This window comes from Oncorhynchus clarkii, chromosome 2 (genome assembly GCF_045791955.1).
Source record: "Oncorhynchus clarkii lewisi isolate Uvic-CL-2024 chromosome 2, UVic_Ocla_1.0, whole genome shotgun sequence".
In the NCBI taxonomy this organism is placed as follows: domain Eukaryota; kingdom Metazoa; phylum Chordata; class Actinopteri; order Salmoniformes; family Salmonidae; genus Oncorhynchus; species Oncorhynchus clarkii.
Genome location: NC_092148.1, coordinates 22,092,191 through 22,113,845, shown reverse-complemented (window position 1 = coordinate 22,113,845; position 21,655 = coordinate 22,092,191). Strand labels below are relative to the sequence as shown.

The window sequence follows — 21,655 nt, the reverse complement described above, 5'->3', positions numbered from 1 at the left end:
CTCTCCTGCCTGTTCGGGCGGTGCTCGGCGGTCGTCGTCACCGTCCTACTAGCCACCATCGATCCCTTTTTCGTTTGTCTGTTGGTTTTGTCTTATTAGTTTCACCTGTGTGTATTTTAGTTTATTGACGTCCTTATATGTAGTAGGTTGTCCCGCCCTTGTTTTGTGCGGGATTGTTTTGGTTTCATGTATTTTCGTGAATACGTATTGTGTTATTTGCTCCGATATATTTAATCCTGTGTTGGATTATTTCACCCTGTATTTAGGGTTGACCGTGTTTGGTTCCGGAGAATAAACTATCGACTCACTGCACCTGCTCTCTGCGCCTGATTCCACTCACCTTGTTAATACGTGACAGAATCCCGCACCAACGATGGAATCAGCAGGAGCAGCCGCGTCTCCTCTCCCATCGATGGAGGAGAGAGTCCTCCACCACACCAGCGTGCTTCATCGGATTGGTTCTGCCATGGACCAAATGATGGAGAGGATGGATCGATGGGAGAGGAGTGGTCTTCCCACATCATCGCTAGCACCCCCTTCTCCAGCACCTCCTGTTCCTGCGACCACATCTGGCTCCGGGGCTCTTCGGTTGACACTCCCACGGGAGTATGACGGAACGGCGGCTGGGTGCCAGGGTTTCCTCCTTTAACTGGAACTATACCTGGCTACCGTGCGTCCTGCTCCCTCTGGAGAGAAGAGCGTGAGCGCCCTCGTCTCCTGCTTGACTGGGCGAGCCCTCGAGTGGGCCAACGCAGTGTGGAATGGTCCGGACTCGGCGAGGGATAATTACCCAGAGTTCACCCGCCGATTCCGAGCTGTTTTTGACCATCCACCAGAGGGTCGGGCGGCGGGTGAACGGCTGTTCCACCTGCGGCAGGAGACGAGGAGCGCACAGGACTTTGCTCTGGAGTTCAGGACCTTGGCCGCAGGAGCAGGATGGAACGACAGGGCCTTGGTCGACCATTTCAGATGCAGTCTCAGGGAGGACGTCCGCAGGGAGCTGGCATGTCGGGACACCACCTGCACACTGGATGAGCTCATTGACTTGGCTATCCGTCTCGACAATCTGCTGGCTGCCCGCGGGCGTTCGGATCAGGCCCTGTCGTTTCCACTTCCCAGCCCTCCTGCCCCTATCCCTATGGAATTAGGAGGGGCAGCTTCGAGGGAGACCGGAGGAGGAGTGTCCTCCTGCACCAGTTGTGGTCGGCGAGGGCACACGTCAGACCGGTGCTGGAGGAACTCGTCTGGGAGTCGGGAGGGCAGGCGGAGCACTGCTCGATCACCCCAGGTGAGTAAGCACCAGACTCACCCAGAGCCTCCTGTCGGTCATGTGTATGTTTTGACTTCTTTCCCTGGGTTTTTTCCCTCTCTACAGCATAAGGCGCTAGTCGATTCAGGCGCAGCTGGGAATTTCATGGATCGTGGGCTTGCGTTAAGGCTAGGGATTCCCCTGGTGTCGGTAGACCAACCTTTCCCCGTGCACTCCTTAGATAGCCGACCATTAGGGTCAGGAGTAATTAGGGAGGCTACGGTGCCACTGGACATGGTAACGCAGGGGGATCATAAGGAGCAGATTAGTCTGTTCCTTATAGATTCACCTGCGTTTCCAGTGGTGTTGGGGGTTCCCTGGTTAGCTCAACACAACCCGGTGATTTCCTGGCGACAGGGGGCTCTTAAGGGGTGGTCAGAGGAGTGTTCAGGTAGGTGTAGAGGAGTTGCCGTTGGTGCGACTACGGTGGAGAGTCCAGACCAAGTTTCCACCGTGCGCATTCCCTCTGAATATGCCGATTTGGCTATCGCCTTCAGTAAAAAGAAGGCGACCCAATTACCACCTCATCGTCGAGAGGACTGCGTGATAAACCTTCTGGAGAACGCTGCACTTCCTAGGAGTCACGTGTATCCATTGTCCCACGAGGAGACGGTAGCGATGGAAACATACGTTGCTGAATCGCTGAGACAGGGGTACATTCGGCCCTCCGCATCACCCGTCTCCTCGAGCTTCTTTTTTGTGAAGAAAAAGGATGGAGGTCTGCGTCCGTGCATCGATTATAGAGGTCTAAATTCCATCACAGTGGGGTTTAGTTACCCACTACCTCTCATCGCTACGGCGGTGGAATCATTTCACGGGGCGCGCTTCTTCACAAAACTGGACCTGAGGAGCGCGTATAATCTGGTGCGTATCCGGGGAGGAGATGAGTGGAAAACTGCATTTAGTACTACATCTGGTCATTATGAGTACCGCGTCATGCCATACGGGTTGAAGAATGCTCCAGCCGTCTTCCAATCCTTCGTAGACGAGATTCTCCGAGACCTGTTCGGGCAGGGAGTGGTAGTGTACATCGATGACATCTTGATCTATTCTGCCACACGCGCGGCGCATGTGTCTCTGGTGCGTAAGGTACTTGGGCGACTGCTGGAGCATGACCTGTATTGCAAGGCGGAGAAATGTGAGTTTTTCAAACAGTCCGTTTCCTTCCTGGGATATCGTATTTCCACCTCTGGGGTGGTGATGGAGGATGACCGCGTTACAGCCGTGCGTAATTGGCCGACTCCGACCACGGTGAAAGAGGTGCAGCGGTTTTTAGGGTTTGCCAATTACTACCGGAGGTTTATCCAGGGTTTTGGTCAGGTGGCTGCTCCCATCACCTCGCTGCTGAAGGGAGGACCGGTGCGCTTGCGCTGGTCAGCAGAGGCGGGCAGAGCATTCACTCGTTTGAAGGAGCTGTTCACCAATGCACCCGTGTTGGCGCATCCGGACCCCTCTTTAGCGTTCATAGTGGAGGTGGATGCGTCCGAGGCTGGGGTCGGAGCCGTGCTGTCCCAACGCTCGGGCGTGCCACCCAAACTTCGCCCTTGTGCTTTCTTTTCGAGCAAGCTCAGCCCAGCGGAGCGAAACTATGATGTGGGGGACCGGGAGTTGTTAGCTGTAGTCAAGGCTCTGAAGGTGTGGAGACATTGGCTTGAGGGGGCTAAACACCCCTTTCTCATCTGGACTGACCATCGTAATCTCGAGTATATCCGGGCAGCGAAGAGACTAAATCCACGTCAGGCTAGATGGGCCATGTTTTTTACCAGGTTCCGGTTTACCCTCTCATACCGGCCAGGCTCCCAAAACACCAAGGCCGACGCGCTGTCCCGCCTCTATGATACCGAGGAGCGGCCCGTTGAGCCAACTCCCATCATTTCACCGTCATGTCTCGTGGCACCGGTGGTATGGGAGGTGGACGCGGAGATAGAGGAGGCCTCACGGTCAGAGCCGCCCCCCCCCCAACTGTCCAGTAGGAACTCAGTACGTACCGAGGGGGGTCCGGGACAAGCTGATTCGGTGGGCTCATACTCTCCCCTCCTCGGGTCATCCTGGCATCGAGAGGACAGTGCGGAGTCTGAGAGTGAGATACTGGTGGCCCACGCTAGCTAAAGACGTGAGATTTTATGTCTCCTCCTGCTCCGTGTGTGCTCAGAGCAAGGCTCCTCGGCACCTGCCTAGAGGGAAATTACAACCCCTCCCCGTTCCACAACGGCCGTGGACACACTTATTGGTGGACTTTCTTACCGACCTTCCCCCGTCCCAGGGAAGTACTACGATCCTGGTCGTTGTGGATCGGTTTTCTAAGTCCTGTCGTCTCATCCCGTTGCCCGGTCTCCCTACGGCCCTGCAGACTGCTGAGGCCTTGTTTACCCATGTCTTCCGGCACTATGGGGTGCCTGAGGACATCGTTTCTGATCGGGGTCCCCAATTCACGTCCAGAGTATGGAGGGCGTTTATGGAGAGACTGGGGGTCTCGGTCAGCTTAACCTCAGGTTTTCACCCCGAGAGTAATGGGCAGGTGGAGCGCGTAAACCAAGAGGTGGGCAGGTTTCTGCGGTCCTATTGCCGGGACCGGCCTGGTGAGTGGGCAAGGTATGTTCCCTGGGCTGAACTAGCTCAGAACTCCCTACGCCACTCCTCAACTAACTTGTCTCCTTTTGAGTGTGTGTTAGGTTACCAGCCGGTCCTGGCCCCATGGCATCAGAGCCAGACCGAGGCTCCTGCGGTGGAGGAATGGGTACAGCGCTCCAAGGACACATGGAAAGCCGTTCAGGACTCACTACGGTTAGCGGGCGAACGGCAGAAGAGGAGCGCTGACCAGCACCGCAGTGAGGCCCCCGTGTTTGCACCGGGGGACAGGGTCTGGCTCTCGACCCGGAACCTGCCCCTCCGCTTGCCCTGTCGGAAGCTGGGGCCGCAGTGTGTGGGGCCGTTCAAAGTCCTGAGGAGAATAAACGAGGTGTGTTACAGGTTACAACTTCCTAGGTATTACCGTATTAACCCCTCGTTTCATGTGTCTCTCCTCAGGCCGGTGGTGGCTGGTCCCCTGCAAGAAGGTGAGGTGCCTGAGGTCCCTCCGCCCCCCCTGGACATCGAGGGGTCCCCGGCGTACACAGTTCGGGGCATTCTGGATTCAAGACGCCGGGTGGGGGGCCTACAGTACCTCGTGGACTGGGAGGGGTACGGTCCGGAGGAGAGATGCTGGGTTCCGGTGAGGGACATTTTGGACCCTTCTCTCCTGAGAGATTTCCACCGCCTCCACCCGGATCGCCCAGCACCTCGTCCTCCGGGTCGTCCTCGAGGACGGTGGCGGCGCGCTGCGGGGGCCGCGCGTCAGGGGGGGGTACTGTCACGACTTCCGCCGAAGTTGGCTCTCCTGCCTGTTCGGGCGGTGCTCGGCGGTCGTCGTCACCGTCCTACTAGCCACCATCGATCCCTTTTTCGTTTGTCTGTTGGTTTTGTCTTATTAGTTTCACCTGTGTGTATTTTAGTTTATTGACGTCCTTATATGTAGTAGGTTGTCCCGCCCTTGTTTTGTGCGGGATTGTTTTGGTTTCATGTATTTTCGTGAATACGTATTGTGTTATTTGCTCCGATATATTTAATCCTGTGTTGGATTATTTCACCCTGTATTTAGGGTTGACCGTGTTTGGTTCCGGAGAATAAACTATCGACTCACTGCACCTGCTCTCTGCGCCTGATTCCACTCACCTTGTTAATACGTGACAGAATCCCGCACCAACGATGGAATCAGCAGGAGCAGCCGCGTCTCCTCTCCCATCGATGGAGGAGAGAGTCCTCCACCACACCAGCGTGCTTCATCGGATTGGTTCTGCCATGGACCAAATGATGGAGAGGATGGATCGATGGGAGAGGAGTGGTCTTCCCACATCATCGCTAGCACCCCCTTCTCCAGCACCTCCTGTTCCTGCGACCACATCTGGCTCCGGGGCTCTTCGGTTGACACTCCCACGGGAGTATGACGGAACGGCGGCTGGGTGCCAGGGTTTCCTCCTTTAACTGGAACTATACCTGGCTACCGTGCGTCCTGCTCCCTCTGGAGAGAAGAGCGTGAGCGCCCTCGTCTCCTGCTTGACTGGGCGAGCCCTCGAGTGGGCCAACGCAGTGTGGAATGGTCCGGACTCGGCGAGGGATAATTACCCAGAGTTCACCCGCCGATTCCGAGCTGTTTTTGACCATCCACCAGAGGGTCGGGCGGCGGGTGAACGGCTGTTCCACCTGCGGCAGGAGACGAGGAGCGCACAGGACTTTGCTCTGGAGTTCAGGACCTTGGCCGCAGGAGCAGGATGGAACGACAGGGCCTTGGTCGACCATTTCAGATGCAGTCTCAGGGAGGACGTCCGCAGGGAGCTGGCATGTCGGGACACCACCTGCACACTGGATGAGCTCATTGACTTGGCTATCCGTCTCGACAATCTGCTGGCTGCCCGCGGGCGTTCGGATCAGGCCCTGTCGTTTCCACTTCCCAGCCCTCCTGCCCCTATCCCTATGGAATTAGGAGGGGCAGCTTCGAGGGAGACCGGAGGAGGAGTGTCCTCCTGCACCAGTTGTGGTCGGCGAGGGCACACGTCAGACCGGTGCTGGAGGAACTCGTCTGGGAGTCGGGAGGGCAGGCGGAGCACTGCTCGATCACCCCAGGTGAGTAAGCACCAGACTCACCCAGAGCCTCCTGTCGGTCATGTGTATGTTTTGACTTCTTTCCCTGGGTTTTTTCCCTCTCTACAGCATAAGGCGCTAGTCGATTCAGGCGCAGCTGGGAATTTCATGGATCGTGGGCTTGCGTTAAGGCTAGGGATTCCCCTGGTGTCGGTAGACCAACCTTTCCCCGTGCACTCCTTAGATAGCCGACCATTAGGGTCAGGAGTAATTAGGGAGGCTACGGTGCCACTGGACATGGTAACGCAGGGGGATCATAAGGAGCAGATTAGTCTGTTCCTTATAGATTCACCTGCGTTTCCAGTGGTGTTGGGGGTTCCCTGGTTAGCTCAACACAACCCGGTGATTTCCTGGCGACAGGGGGCTCTTAAGGGGTGGTCAGAGGAGTGTTCAGGTAGGTGTAGAGGAGTTGCCGTTGGTGCGACTACGGTGGAGAGTCCAGACCAAGTTTCCACCGTGCGCATTCCCTCTGAATATGCCGATTTGGCTATCGCCTTCAGTAAAAAGAAGGCGACCCAATTACCACCTCATCGTCGAGAGGACTGCGTGATAAACCTTCTGGAGAACGCTGCACTTCCTAGGAGTCACGTGTATCCATTGTCCCACGAGGAGACGGTAGCGATGGAAACATACGTTGCTGAATCGCTGAGACAGGGGTACATTCGGCCCTCCGCATCACCCGTCTCCTCGAGCTTCTTTTTTGTGAAGAAAAAGGATGGAGGTCTGCGTCCGTGCATCGATTATAGAGGTCTAAATTCCATCACAGTGGGGTTTAGTTACCCACTACCTCTCATCGCTACGGCGGTGGAATCATTTCACGGGGCGCGCTTCTTCACAAAACTGGACCTGAGGAGCGCGTATAATCTGGTGCGTATCCGGGGAGGAGATGAGTGGAAAACTGCATTTAGTACTACATCTGGTCATTATGAGTACCGCGTCATGCCATACGGGTTGAAGAATGCTCCAGCCGTCTTCCAATCCTTCGTAGACGAGATTCTCCGAGACCTGTTCGGGCAGGGAGTGGTAGTGTACATCGATGACATCTTGATCTATTCTGCCACACGCGCGGCGCATGTGTCTCTGGTGCGTAAGGTACTTGGGCGACTGCTGGAGCATGACCTGTATTGCAAGGCGGAGAAATGTGAGTTTTTCAAACAGTCCGTTTCCTTCCTGGGATATCGTATTTCCACCTCTGGGGTGGTGATGGAGGATGACCGCGTTACAGCCGTGCGTAATTGGCCGACTCCGACCACGGTGAAAGAGGTGCAGCGGTTTTTAGGGTTTGCCAATTACTACCGGAGGTTTATCCAGGGTTTTGGTCAGGTGGCTGCTCCCATCACCTCGCTGCTGAAGGGAGGACCGGTGCGCTTGCGCTGGTCAGCAGAGGCGGGCAGAGCATTCACTCGTTTGAAGGAGCTGTTCACCAATGCACCCGTGTTGGCGCATCCGGACCCCTCTTTAGCGTTCATAGTGGAGGTGGATGCGTCCGAGGCTGGGGTCGGAGCCGTGCTGTCCCAACGCTCGGGCGTGCCACCCAAACTTCGCCCTTGTGCTTTCTTTTCGAGCAAGCTCAGCCCAGCGGAGCGAAACTATGATGTGGGGGACCGGGAGTTGTTAGCTGTAGTCAAGGCTCTGAAGGTGTGGAGACATTGGCTTGAGGGGGCTAAACACCCCTTTCTCATCTGGACTGACCATCGTAATCTCGAGTATATCCGGGCAGCGAAGAGACTAAATCCACGTCAGGCTAGATGGGCCATGTTTTTTACCAGGTTCCGGTTTACCCTCTCATACCGGCCAGGCTCCCAAAACACCAAGGCCGACGCGCTGTCCCGCCTCTATGATACCGAGGAGCGGCCCGTTGAGCCAACTCCCATCATTTCACCGTCATGTCTCGTGGCACCGGTGGTATGGGAGGTGGACGCGGAGATAGAGGAGGCCTCACGGTCAGAGCCGCCCCCCCCCCAACTGTCCAGTAGGAACTCAGTACGTACCGAGGGGGGTCCGGGACAAGCTGATTCGGTGGGCTCATACTCTCCCCTCCTCGGGTCATCCTGGCATCGAGAGGACAGTGCGGAGTCTGAGAGTGAGATACTGGTGGCCCACGCTAGCTAAAGACGTGAGATTTTATGTCTCCTCCTGCTCCGTGTGTGCTCAGAGCAAGGCTCCTCGGCACCTGCCTAGAGGGAAATTACAACCCCTCCCCGTTCCACAACGGCCGTGGACACACTTATTGGTGGACTTTCTTACCGACCTTCCCCCGTCCCAGGGAAGTACTACGATCCTGGTCGTTGTGGATCGGTTTTCTAAGTCCTGTCGTCTCATCCCGTTGCCCGGTCTCCCTACGGCCCTGCAGACTGCTGAGGCCTTGTTTACCCATGTCTTCCGGCACTATGGGGTGCCTGAGGACATCGTTTCTGATCGGGGTCCCCAATTCACGTCCAGAGTATGGAGGGCGTTTATGGAGAGACTGGGGGTCTCGGTCAGCTTAACCTCAGGTTTTCACCCCGAGAGTAATGGGCAGGTGGAGCGCGTAAACCAAGAGGTGGGCAGGTTTCTGCGGTCCTATTGCCGGGACCGGCCTGGTGAGTGGGCAAGGTATGTTCCCTGGGCTGAACTAGCTCAGAACTCCCTACGCCACTCCTCAACTAACTTGTCTCCTTTTGAGTGTGTGTTAGGTTACCAGCCGGTCCTGGCCCCATGGCATCAGAGCCAGACCGAGGCTCCTGCGGTGGAGGAATGGGTACAGCGCTCCAAGGACACATGGAAAGCCGTTCAGGACTCACTACGGTTAGCGGGCGAACGGCAGAAGAGGAGCGCTGACCAGCACCGCAGTGAGGCCCCCGTGTTTGCACCGGGGGACAGGGTCTGGCTCTCGACCCGGAACCTGCCCCTCCGCTTGCCCTGTCGGAAGCTGGGGCCGCAGTGTGTGGGGCCGTTCAAAGTCCTGAGGAGAATAAACGAGGTGTGTTACAGGTTACAACTTCCTAGGTATTACCGTATTAACCCCTCGTTTCATGTGTCTCTCCTCAGGCCGGTGGTGGCTGGTCCCCTGCAAGAAGGTGAGGTGCCTGAGGTCCCTCCGCCCCCCCTGGACATCGAGGGGTCCCCGGCGTACACAGTTCGGGGCATTCTGGATTCGAGACGCCGGGTGGGGGGCCTACAGTACCTCGTGGACTGGGAGGGGTACGGTCCGGAGGAGAGATGCTGGGTTCCGGTGAGGGACATTTTGGACCCTTCTCTCCTGAGAGATTTCCACCGCCTCCACCCGGATCGCCCAGCACCTCGTCCTCCGGGTCGTCCTCGAGGACGGTGGCGGCGCGCTGCGGGGGCCGCGCGTCAGGGGGGGGTACTGTCACGACTTCCGCCGAAGTTGGCTCTCCTGCCTGTTCGGGCGGTGCTCGGCGGTCGTCGTCACCGTCCTACTAGCCACCATCGATCCCTTTTTCGTTTGTCTGTTGGTTTTGTCTTATTAGTTTCACCTGTGTGTATTTTAGTTTATTGACGTCCTTATATGTAGTAGGTTGTCCCGCCCTTGTTTTGTGCGGGATTGTTTTGGTTTCATGTATTTTCGTGAATACGTATTGTGTTATTTGCTCCGATATATTTAATCCTGTGTTGGATTATTTCACCCTGTATTTAGGGTTGACCGTGTTTGGTTCCGGAGAATAAACTATCGACTCACTGCACCTGCTCTCTGCGCCTGATTCCACTCACCTTGTTAATACGTGACAGTGAAATACGGAACCGTTCCGTATTTTATCGAACGGGAGGGAGGCAACCCTAAGTCTAAATATTGCACAACCTTCAATGTTATGTCATAATTATGTACAATTCTGTAAAATTAGTTCGCAACGAGCGAGGCGGCCCAAACTGTTGCATATACCCCGACACTGCGTGCAATGAACGCAAAAGAAGTGACACAATTTCCCTAGTTAATATTGCCTGCTAACATGAACTAGATATGCAGGTTTAAAAATATTTACTTCTGTGTATTGATTTTAAGAATGGCATTGATGTTTTTGGTTCAATGATTGTGCTATTTTGCGAATGCGCTTTTGTTAAATCATCCCCCGTTTGGCTAAGTAGGCTGTGATTCGATGATAAATTAACAGGCACCGCACTGATTATATGCAACGCAGAACAAGTTAACCTAGTAATATCATCAACCATGTGTAGTTAACTAGTGATTATGTGAAGATTGATTGTTTTTTATACGATATGTTTAATGCTAGCTAGCAACTTACCGTGGCTCCTTGCTGCACTCGCATAACAGGTGGTCAAGCCTGCCACGTAGTTTTCTCGTGGAATGCAATATAAATCGGCCATAATCGGCATCCAAAAATGCAGATTGACGATTGTTTTGAAAACTTGAAAATCGGCCAATATTAATTGGCCATGCCAATTAATCGGTTGACCTCTACCTCAAACCTCTAGGTAAAAAATATGTACAAATGCCTCCAACTACAAACACCCTTATGATATGCATAACATAATGCTAAACTTAACATAGGGTAAACAGAACATCTGAAAATAGATACTTGAGCAAATTGAATGTAAAATATATATATGGTCCTAAACTTCAGGAAAGTAGAAAACTGCTAACACATTCTCTTGAATAGGCCTACATTCCATTAAATACAGTGTGAGTGGGAAATATTAAACTTTTAACCTCATCTTTCTGGGCCAAGTAATTGAAGTAAAGCAGAAATCTATAAACTTCTTATGGCTCAGGCTGCCAAATATTTCCTTGTAAACGGAGTTGGTGGGTTGGGTTCTCTGGGACCTGTCTGTGTTCCCTCCTCACCTCACACTGCCCAAATGCATAGCAACCACAGGGCTATACATTCCCCTCCTTTCCAAATTGGGGCACACTTCAAAATAGTAGGGCTATTTATAGTTCTGGCCGTCCAGAATCATAACAGCAACCTGTGCAGCAGACCTGTACACAAGTCAGTCTAGTCATTCCTACCCAGTAAGTTTACAGCACTATGCATACAAGCCTGAGATCTGTGAGGTAGGACTGTGGACGTTGGGGAAAACATTGAAATGGGCATATAGGCCTAGATGTGTAAACTTGAAATATAAACAACTGGTGTTTCTTACAGTCTGAGCTTTCGGACAAAAATAGTATGACTAAGATCAAACTGAAGGTCAATTGCAGTTGAATTGCTTTCATGTCTTCTTTTTTTAAAGAAACATTTATATGAAACAGCCTAACTCTGTCCTTCCGTCTTGAAAAACAGTTCAAACACAACCACTGATAGGGCTTGGTTCTCAAATGCAAAGAATAATGGTGACCTCAACGTCCATCAAAGATAAAGGATTAGTACTAATATGCATTGAAAACCACTTGTTGGGTGATAACCCTCAAGAGCGTGACAATCTTCTAATGGCATTGTTTCTCCAAACAAAACAAAAAGCTTCACGGTATGTTGAGCAAACAGTAAATTATGCAACCCTGCATTCTGGCCCACCTTAAAGCCACAATCTGTGTTTCAGCCCATTGATTGAACAGCAGGAAATATCCCATATTGTGCCTGAGAATACATAGGCCAGCTTCCACCTGAGTAGGTGAGGCCCGGTCTTGCAGACTGTTACGTTGTCTGCCTGCTTTACTGTCTGCCTACTAACCTACTACACTGCCTGCCTGCCACACTAGTTGCCTGCCACACTGGTTGCCTGCCACACTGGTTGCCTGCCTGCCACACAGCCTGCCTGCTTGCAGATCATCCCCTCCATACCACACCACATGATCGCTGGATGATATCACTGCAGTCCTCTTTGGAATGCTGGGAGCAAATTCTTTCCACATAGGCTGTTGGATTAAAAAAAGAGCAATGCCCTGAATGGTATGCACTGATTTGTAGGCCAAAGAGTAGTGATGAGAGAAGGCCCTCTGGCAGTGTGCGAGTCGGGGCGCTGGCCTGTTCAGCTGTGGAGCTGAGCTGCTTGGACTATGAGTGGAAACGGGAGCTGGGCTGGATGAGAGCTGGGGCTGGGGAGCCGAGCTACCTGGGAGGGGAGCTGGGCTGAAGCTGCAGGGAAGCTGGGGCTTGAGGGGTTGGGATGGGATGGGGCAGGGACTCGGCTGGAGACGCTGGGGTTGGGGAGCTGGGACTGCGGCCGGAGCCCCTCAGGGGTGTGTACTTAGTCCCCTCCTGGTCTCCCTGTTCACCCAAGGCTGCGTGGCCAAACACAACTCCAACACCATCATTACGTTTGCTGACGACACAACAGGCCTGATCACCAACAGCTACGAAACAGCCTATAGGGAAGAGGTCAGAGACCTCAGTGTGGTTAAGAGCTTGTAAGTAAGCATTTCACAGTAAGGTCAACACATGTTGTATTCGACGCATGTGACAAATAACATTTGATTTGAAGGACAAAGCGAAAACAGGTTTTTAGAAATGTTTGCAAATTCATTACAAATAAATAACCGAAACACCTTATTTACATAAATATTCAGATACTTTGCTATGAGACTCAAAATAGAGCTCAGGTGCATCCTGTTTCATTTATCATCCTTGAGATGTTTCTACCACATGATCGGAGTCCACCTGTGGTAGATTCAATTGATTGGACATGGAAAGGCACAGTGCATCAGAGCAAAATCCAAGCCATGGGGTCAAAGGAACTGTCTGTAGTAGAGGTCGACCGATTAATCTGCATGGCCAATTAATTAGGGCCGATTTCAAGTTCTCATAACAGTCGGTATTTTTGGGCGCCGATTATATTGCACTCCACGAGGAGACTGCGTGGCAGGCTGACCACCTGTTACGGAGTGCAGCAAGGAGCCATGGTAGGTTGCTAGCTAGCATTAAACGTATCTTATAAAAAACAATCAATCTTAACATAATCACTAGTTAACTCCACATGGTTAATGATATTACTAGTTTATCTAGCTTGTCCTGCATTGCATATGATCAATGCGGTGCCTGTTAATTTATCATCGAATCACAGCCTACTTCGCCAAACGGGTGATGATTTAACAAGAGCATTTGCGAAAAAAGCACTGTCGTTGTACCAATGTGTACCTAACCATGAACATCAATGCCTTTCTTTCCTGCGTTTGCCAGCAGCTCTTCGCTGTGCTTCAAGCATTGCGCCGTTTATGACTTCAAGCCTATCAACTCCCGAGATTAGGCTGGCAATACTGTAATGCCTATAAGAACATCCAATAGTCAAAGGTATATGAAATACAAATGGTATAGAGAGAAATAGTTCTATGATTCCTATAATAACTACAACCTAAAACTTCTTAACTGAGAATATTGAAGACTCATGTTAAAAGGAACCACCAGCTTTCATATGTTCTCATGTTCTGAGCAAGGAACTTAAACGTTAGCTTTTTTACACGGCACATATTGCACTTTTACTTTCTTCTCCAACACTTTTTTTTTGCATTATTTAAACCAAATTGAACATGTTTCGTTATTTATTTGAGACTAAATTGAATTTATTTATGTATTATATTAACTTAAAATAAGTGTTCATTCAGTATTGTTGTAATTGTCATTATTACAAATATATAAAAATTGTCTGATTAATCGTCATCGGCATTTTTTGGTCCTCCAACAAATCGGTATCTGTATCAGCGTTGAAAAATCTTAATCGGTCGACCTCTAGTCCGTACAGCTCCGAGACAGGATTGTTGAGGCACAGATCTGGGGAAGGACACCAAAAAATGTTGGCAGCATTGAAGGTCCCCAAGAACACAGTGGCCTCCATCATTTTGGAACCATCAAGACTCTTCCTAGAGCTGGCCACCCAGCCAAACAGAGCAATTCGGGGAGATGGGCCTTGGTCAGGGAGGTGACCAAGAACCTGATGGTCACTCTGAAAGAGCTCCAGAGTTCCTCTGTGGAGAAGGGAGTAGCTTCCAGAAAGACAACCATCTCTGCAGCACTAAACCAATCAGGCCTTTATGGTAGAGTGGCCAGATGGAAGCCACTCCCCAGTAAAAGGCACATGACAGCCCGCTTGGAGTTTGCCAAAAGGCACCTAAATGACTCAGACCATGAGAAACAAGATTCTCTGGTCTGATGAAACCAAGACTGAACTCATTGGCCTGAATGCCAAGCGTCACGTCTTAAGGAAACCTGGCACCATCCCTACGGTGAAGCACAGCGGTGGCAGCATCATGCTTTGGGGATGTTATTCAGTGGCAGGGACTGGGAGATCCTTCATGAAAACCTGCTGCAGAGCACTCAGGACCTCAGACTAGGGCAAAGGTTCACCTCTCGAACAGAAGAACAACCCTAAGGACACACCCAAGAAAATGCAGGAGTGGATTCGGGACAAGTCTCTGAATGTCCCTGAGTGACCCAGCCCGAGCCCGGACTTGAACACGATCAGGCATCTCTGGAGAGACCTTTAAATAGCTGTGGAACGACACTTCCCATCCAACCTGACAGAGCTTGAGAGAATCTGCAGAGAAGAATGGGAGAAACTCCCTACATTTAGGTGTGCCAAGTTTGCAGAGTCATACCCTAGAAGACTCGAGGCTGTAATCGCTGCCAAAGGTGCAACAAAGGGTCTGAATACTTAAATAAAATTTGATATTTCAGTTTTTTATTAAAAGTCAAGGGATCTGAATACTGAATACTTTCCGAATGCACTGTAATAACAATAATAATAATAATTCAACGGTTATGACGGTTATGTTATTTTTGTGAAGGTCTTCATCCATAATCGTCAGTTACACTATTATATGGTAATTGTGCCAGCCCTATTAAGGGCCACATTATGAACCATCCAAATACCAATAAGAGCTCACACAGCTAAAAAAAAAAATGTCCTGCCTCCAAGCAGTGACGGTTGCAAGAGCAGCGTGTGAAATTCAACTGAACATACCTCCTCCCTCCCAAGACCCCATTGTTTCATTCTCACACCTAAATGACATATGTAACATCCAACTGACACTCACATGCACAGACTCAGGATTGAGGAGACTGCTGCAATGGTAGGAAGCGCCAAACAGTGTATAAGATGCTGTTCTTTAGGGTTCATGGGCATCTGTCTTATCACTAACCTACATCATCATGTCCACATTGATCAGGGCAAATGACAAGAGGTTTAGGCGCAAACAACTGAAGAAGAGATGTAGCCTTGTATTTTCCAGCAGTATTTCAAGCTGTACATGGAACACCATTTAGAAATCTGAAGTCAAGCCAGAACAGAGCAGTCCAATGTCGCTGGAAGGCGCACCGTCATGCAAAATTCATAGTTTTTAGGAAGATGTTGGTTTGGGACTGCCTGCCTCTCTACAGTAAGGTGACGGTGTAACCTATTTTTAAGGTAGAAGCACTCAAAGGATATGTCAAATTAATTATGAAAACAGTTTGCTGAGAGACGTGTCTTGAAGGGATGACAACTACTGGAATGCCAGCATTTTTGCAACGTTTCATTTGTTGTGCATGGTAGGCTAGATAAGAAAATCCAGCCAGATACCACAACTTGCTAAAATAAGGGCAATGAGGAGTAAATCATCACTTTAAATCTGTAAAATTGCACAATACACAGTAATCCAGTAGCAATTACACGGTGATCCATACACAATACAAGCATAGTTGAAGAATGTAGTAGTTGCAGTAATTAGACATTCAATAAGCAAATTACTGCATATGAAGACTGAAGATCCTAAATTAAGTACCTACTTCTCCAATAAGGTTCTTCTGACCGTCTGTAGTACAGTACAGGCTTTAATTTACTGGACTGAGTTCCAAATGAACACTGCCATCTCTGTCATGGCTGACTATTTTATCAGTGGATGGTTCAGATTGTTGTCACACCTCAGTAGATGCGCTTGTTTCACATGTTGATTCTTCATTGAATGGCAGCTTCATTATTTCGGGCCAGCAGCGTAAAGAAGGTTATAAGAGAGAGTCTGATGTCACCGTGGAGGGCTGAACAGCAGAAGTCTCTAAGAAAGGCTTTGGGAGACATGGGCAATCGCTAATTGGATGAGGATTTCATTGGGCCGGCTGGGAGAAATGACCTTATGCAATGTGCATAATGAATGGCTTGGACGGGAAGGAGATGTTATGTTTGTGCACAAGCCTGCTTCCAGGGTGGGCTATGGCTAGGCTATTTTAGTTTTTATTCAACTAAGAACTCAAGCTTTCATCTACGGGACATGTTATTCAAAAAGTTTAAATAAGATCAAGAAGTGTAAGTAGAATAAATGATTATTTAGGCCACAGTGCAATGGATCAGACTGATCATCTGGACATATGAGAGTTTCTAACTAACATTGAATAGCCTACATTGAGTTATGTAATAAACATGGTATAAACAATAGGGAATTTAGGCTTCATGAGGCTAGAAGAGAAAAGGAAGAACAGGCTTGCTGTATCTATGGTCTTCGTAATTTTCAACACAAACCACCCCTTGACAAACGTCATTTTACCAGAAACCCCCAATCCCTATGATAGTAGGGCCTTATAAAATCTGGTGTATTTTGTACCCGATTCCATTTAGTTGTACCCCCAAATTACATTTTCTCAGTTTTGTTTTTCTAGGTTTTGTTTTTTCCAACAACAAAAATCACAACAAAATAGGATGTTCTAAGTCCACCACAACGCTAAACCCGTTAACATTGAAATGTTTGTTCCAGGAGAAATATGAAAAGCATACGCATAGCCATGGTAGCAATTGAAAGTGAACAGTTTGCAGATTATGTGTAGAACTGCAGCAAACCATTGAGATCACGTATAGTTTGTTACTGTACAGCCACTGCGTTCCAAGTCAGGCCTTTATCAGTTCCCAAATATGCCATTTTCAACCTGTATACGGGTATGAGTGTAAAGGGCTACACCACATCAGGAAACCACTTTTGTAGGCCTGGGAAAGGTCTAAGAAATGTTGAATTTTGTGTGTAGTTAACCTTTAATTCAAGTCAGAGACACTTGTTTGGTTAGCGGTGTTTCTGTAGCGCTCATGTGATTTTGATTTGACTAAACAAAGCAGTTTACAAAACAAATGGAAGCTGGATTGATGCAAATAATCATGATATTATTCTGCCAGGTAGGTATAGGCTACAGTGTAGTTAACATTTCATTTACAAGGTTTTTGGGAAAGCCTTTCCATCAACCAGCAGACTAGCATTAGCATTATTGCTAACGGCTACACAAAGTGTAGACTAGACAAACGGACGATCCACACACACACACACACAGACAGGGGCATTCCTGTGCCATTTCAGAAAGTTGCAGGACAGTACGAATCACTAACCAGGTTTCCATCCAACCTTTTCATGCGAGTAAAGTACATGTCGGATAAACAGACCTGATGGAAAAAGCACATTTGTTGGCTAAATTTGCCAAAACAAAATACACAAGACAATGTGGGATCTTTTTGTATCTGTAAAATGTATTATGCGAGAAATGGTGGTGGAAACGTCTTTATGCGCAAATATTGATATAATAACCATCATATCGAAGAAAACTTAGGAGTCACGTGATGATATGCTGTGTGGTCCTCCCACTATGACTGGGAAAGCATGCATTTTATTAGGCTGATGATGAGCTTGATGCTTGGTTGCTGTCATTCTATAGGTAACCTACCTACCCACACTGTATCTGCCAGCTATTAGCTAGAGAGCACATGCCAAGGCCAGACTGGGCACATTCGCTACATAACGCAATTTCTTTGTGACAAAACCATCAGTAGAGTTGAAAATGCAATGGAAACCCATTTAACTTGTATTTTTTATTTGATACATGGGAATTTAACTGCAAATAAATATGGCATGTTGCTTATATTTTAGAATATTTGCATGAAAATCTGTCCCAATTGGATGAAAACCTTGCTACATATGCATTTTGTTCATGTCTTATGATTATTTGAGCAAATTAATTTTCCAATAATTTTCCAATAAGTTCAATACATTTAGTTTATTTCCTACGAAGTTCAATAAAAAAATTATATTGTTGAATTCCGTTTTAATGTCTAGATTCCGTGATTCCATTCGCATTGTCCGCAACACATATTTTATAAGGCCCTACATATTGTAGGTTATAAATAATTGAAATGCCTTTCTCCAAGTTCTCATCACTTATAGGTTTGGTGAAATATGTACTGATAATATGAGAAACGATGCACAGATAAAGCCAAATGTCCCATTAAACTCTGAGAAGAGAATGCTAATGATGTCCAGGCACAGCGATAAAATTCAAGAGCACAAAATGCCTCTATTGTTCTGAAGTTGCACTGGGGAAGAATGTCACTCAAAACCCTTTTGTTTTCATGAATACATCTCGCCAAGCCCACTAACCCTGGTTTGTTTTAGATTTTACAGCACAGATTCCAGCTCATAGAGGCTGAGTGACATTTTCTGGAACATCGCCATCATTCTGCACCAGTCTCCCTGTTCTTTCTGCACACAAAAATACTAGCAGAGGTGTTCAGTTACCTGCTTTAGAAAATACAGCATTCCTGCTTCTCAGGTTTCAGACAGATTTGGACCAGCTCCAGACATTAAGAAATTGAATCCACCGTGCTGTGGTTGGTTGGTTAGACAATCATTGCGTCATTCTGCCTTCTGGGTAATCATGGGTGGATGATGGCGGGTGAGAGTCAAGTATTTATAGGACCAGTAAGCTAAATATATTAAGTTGCCCTTCTGTAAATCAATTACAGACTACTTTAGTAAGCAGAATGTAATTACTTAGCTATAACTGAGGTAGCTAGACAAAATAATGATTACATTTAAATGAAAGGTAAGTGACACAGACAAACTAAGGCTTCTCTAGCTGCCTGCAAAGCTTTTTCATCTTGTCCTGCTGCCAAGTAATCTAATAGAGGCAACTTTTTTCATCCACAAGCCTTGTGGTTCTTCGGAAGTATCTTTATGCTTTGTACAACCATTGACGCCTACCTACACAAGAAAAGTAGACCTAGCCTATATCATCCAGTTTTTTTTTCATGATTCAGCTACCTGTTTCCAAACAGCACCTACCGCCACACCCACAGACCAAAATTATTTTTTTAATCAGTTACTAGAATTTATTAAGACAGAATACAGTAGGTGTGTCAACATCAGATGTGCTCATAACTGATGAGAGAAATAATTTGGGCAATAATAGGACATAACCTAGTAATTGGTGTCACTGATTTAGACCAAAACTCTGACTCTGCATCCCAGACTTCAGGAAAAAGCACCATGACCAGCCATCAATAAGGGGTTATTGGCACTGAATAGCGAGTGTTATATGACTGCAAACTGGCGCAAGGCCGAATGGAATGCTAGGGCCTGGGTGAGAGAGATCACCACTATGACAGAGAACATAATAATAATATAAAATGTATGTGGAAGTACAATTTATATGTCTGCAAGGCCTCTTCAGATTGAAAGTTTGGACAGCTCTCAACAAGGGAATTTGTCATTTGGGTGAGCAAAGCCTATCCCTTTCACTTTCCATCCCGATAATAAACTAAACCAACAAGCTAATAGGCCTGCCTATATTCACTGAATGAACGGCTTGTATGATGAATGGAATAGATTGGTAGAACAAATGAAATGCCAATAGGATATGATCCAACAAAGCCATTTGTTAGTCAGACTCTTCCAGAGAAGAGAATTGAACCGCCATGGCAAGACAGGTTGCATATGTAAAATATGTGAGCTCAGCAGCTCTGAGCTAGCTGTCTGTCTTAGGCCTCCTAAACTCATGCCCCATCATGTTGGTCTCTTACAGAGCATGGACTTGAAATAGCTAGATTGTAGCAGAGGGTGTGAATTTAAAACTAGTTGGTGACACCTTATACTGGTAACAATTTCTAATAAGTTGCTGTTATACTGGTGTAGTGACTCTGTAATTACACAAGTAGTAACAATTTTGTATTAACATGTTACATAGTAGGCCTACATTAGTAATGGCATTTTAAGTGTATAGTAAAAATGTAGTTTAGTTGAAGGGGATAGGGACTGTTCCCTAAACATACTATGCCATTATGATCAATCTATATATTCTTATGGTTCTAACCAACTACATTTCTTAGATGAGCTGTACAGTACACTGCTGGGTAATTCTGCTGAATCAGCATTAAGTCAAACAGATCTGTTGTTTTTGGATTACTAATACGATCACATATGACATCTACAGCATAACATTCGTTTTATTGCATAACATCCCTGCCAAAATCCATCCCTGATGTCCCAGTTAGATTTGAAATACTTAGTCTCTGAATAAGCCTACTATAACTATACTGTATATATTCGCTGCTCGTTTTGAAAGGGGTGGTAGAAGCCAACCACCATCCATGGTTCCGTACACGAGTAGCTAGCTGCCTGGAAAAACGCCTTTCACCCCACCCCCAGAAAAAAGGGAAGCCATGGGATAAGACTGACCGGACCGGTGAAAAGGGTAGGTCGGATAGGCTACTGAGGGTAGGACAGGCAGGGACTTCACCAGGGGCTGCGCCTGGCTGGTAGTTGGATAGTAAGCAGTTATGCAATATCTTTAAACAGTTTACGATAAGCTTGAAAAGGGCATGGTTTAATTGACTCCGCAACCAAAAACACATTTCTTAATGAACCAGAAAATCAAAAAAAATAAACATTTAATCAAAGTTAGCTGGCTAACTCATTGATACCCCTCTGGATTGGTACTTTTTACTACCGAACTATAGTAGTTAAGTAAGCTTTAGTTGCCCCAATACAGGAGATCATGCTTCTGCCAACCTCGTCCCTACACGAACGCAGTTTATCTGCCTGCATGCAGTCCCGACAGCGCTGGGTAGACATGTGGCTATATTCGGCTCTGGCTATTTAGTAACTGTCACATTTGTGATTAACAATGTTAACCTACAACGGTAACCTGTTTTAGACAACAAATTACACTGCTTTGCAAAACAAGTTCTAACAGCTATCCAAACCCTCCTCACGCTTTCGTGAAAGACAGAGCCTCACGCTACAAGCCACGATGCGCAGTGTTCCAGTCTCACCCGACAGCAGTTTACATCCAGAGGCGCTAGCTAGCTACACTAAACTTTGCTTTCTGTGTTCTAGAAAGTCAAGAAAGATGAATACAATTACACCATATTACAAATAACACAAGACTCCCTTGATCTTGGAATAATACACTCACCTTATTGACAGGCCTCTGTAGAATTTCAAACAAGAGCAATCAGACAGCCTTGCACTTGGGATGAGAAGACACAACTTGAAAATAGTTGCTCGCGCAACAGCTTTGCTTTTCTTGCTCAACACGCTCCAGTGGTCAACATTCCCGATGAGGACAAGCAGCTAGCAGTTGATTTCTCAGCTGACTCCTCAACACACACGAAACAACTCCTCCCTCCCCTCTCGGCTGACTCCGCCCACATCGCCTCATGTCTCTAGAGGAATATTCAGTACTCATCAGCTGAACACGAGAGAGAGAGAGAGAGAGAGAGAGAGAGAGAGAGAGAGACAGAGACAGAGACAGAGACAGAGACAGAGACAGAGACAGAGACAGAGGATGAGACATGCAGAGAAAGAAGGAGTCATAACTTTGAGTGTAATGTTTATTGATTTTTTGTTTATTTCACTATTATCTATTTCACTTGCTTTGGCCTGGTATACATTTGTTTCCCATGCCAATAAATCCACTTGAGAGAAAGCATTTGATTTGATTTATTAGGATCCCCATTAGCTGACGCCAATGGTGACAGCTAGTCTTACTGGTG

The 21,655-nt window shown here is 48.1% G+C and overlaps 1 protein-coding gene across 6 annotated transcripts in view; it reads right to left on the bottom strand.

Annotated features, from left to right (window-relative positions):
* Positions 1–21,240, bottom strand: part of LOC139424420 (growth factor receptor-bound protein 10-like) — an 89,909-nt gene extending 68,669 nt beyond the window's left edge. For 4 of the 6 annotated variants that reach the window (XM_071176225.1, XM_071176255.1, XM_071176244.1 and 1 more), the window contains exon 1: positions 21,076–21,213. The gene's annotated coding sequence lies outside the window, so the exon portion shown is untranslated. Of the gene's footprint in view, positions 1–21,075 lie in introns of all 6 variants that reach the window. The other 2 variants (XM_071176210.1, XM_071176217.1) reach the window with 1 other exon arrangement.
* Positions 21,241–21,655: the final 415 nt, after the last annotated feature.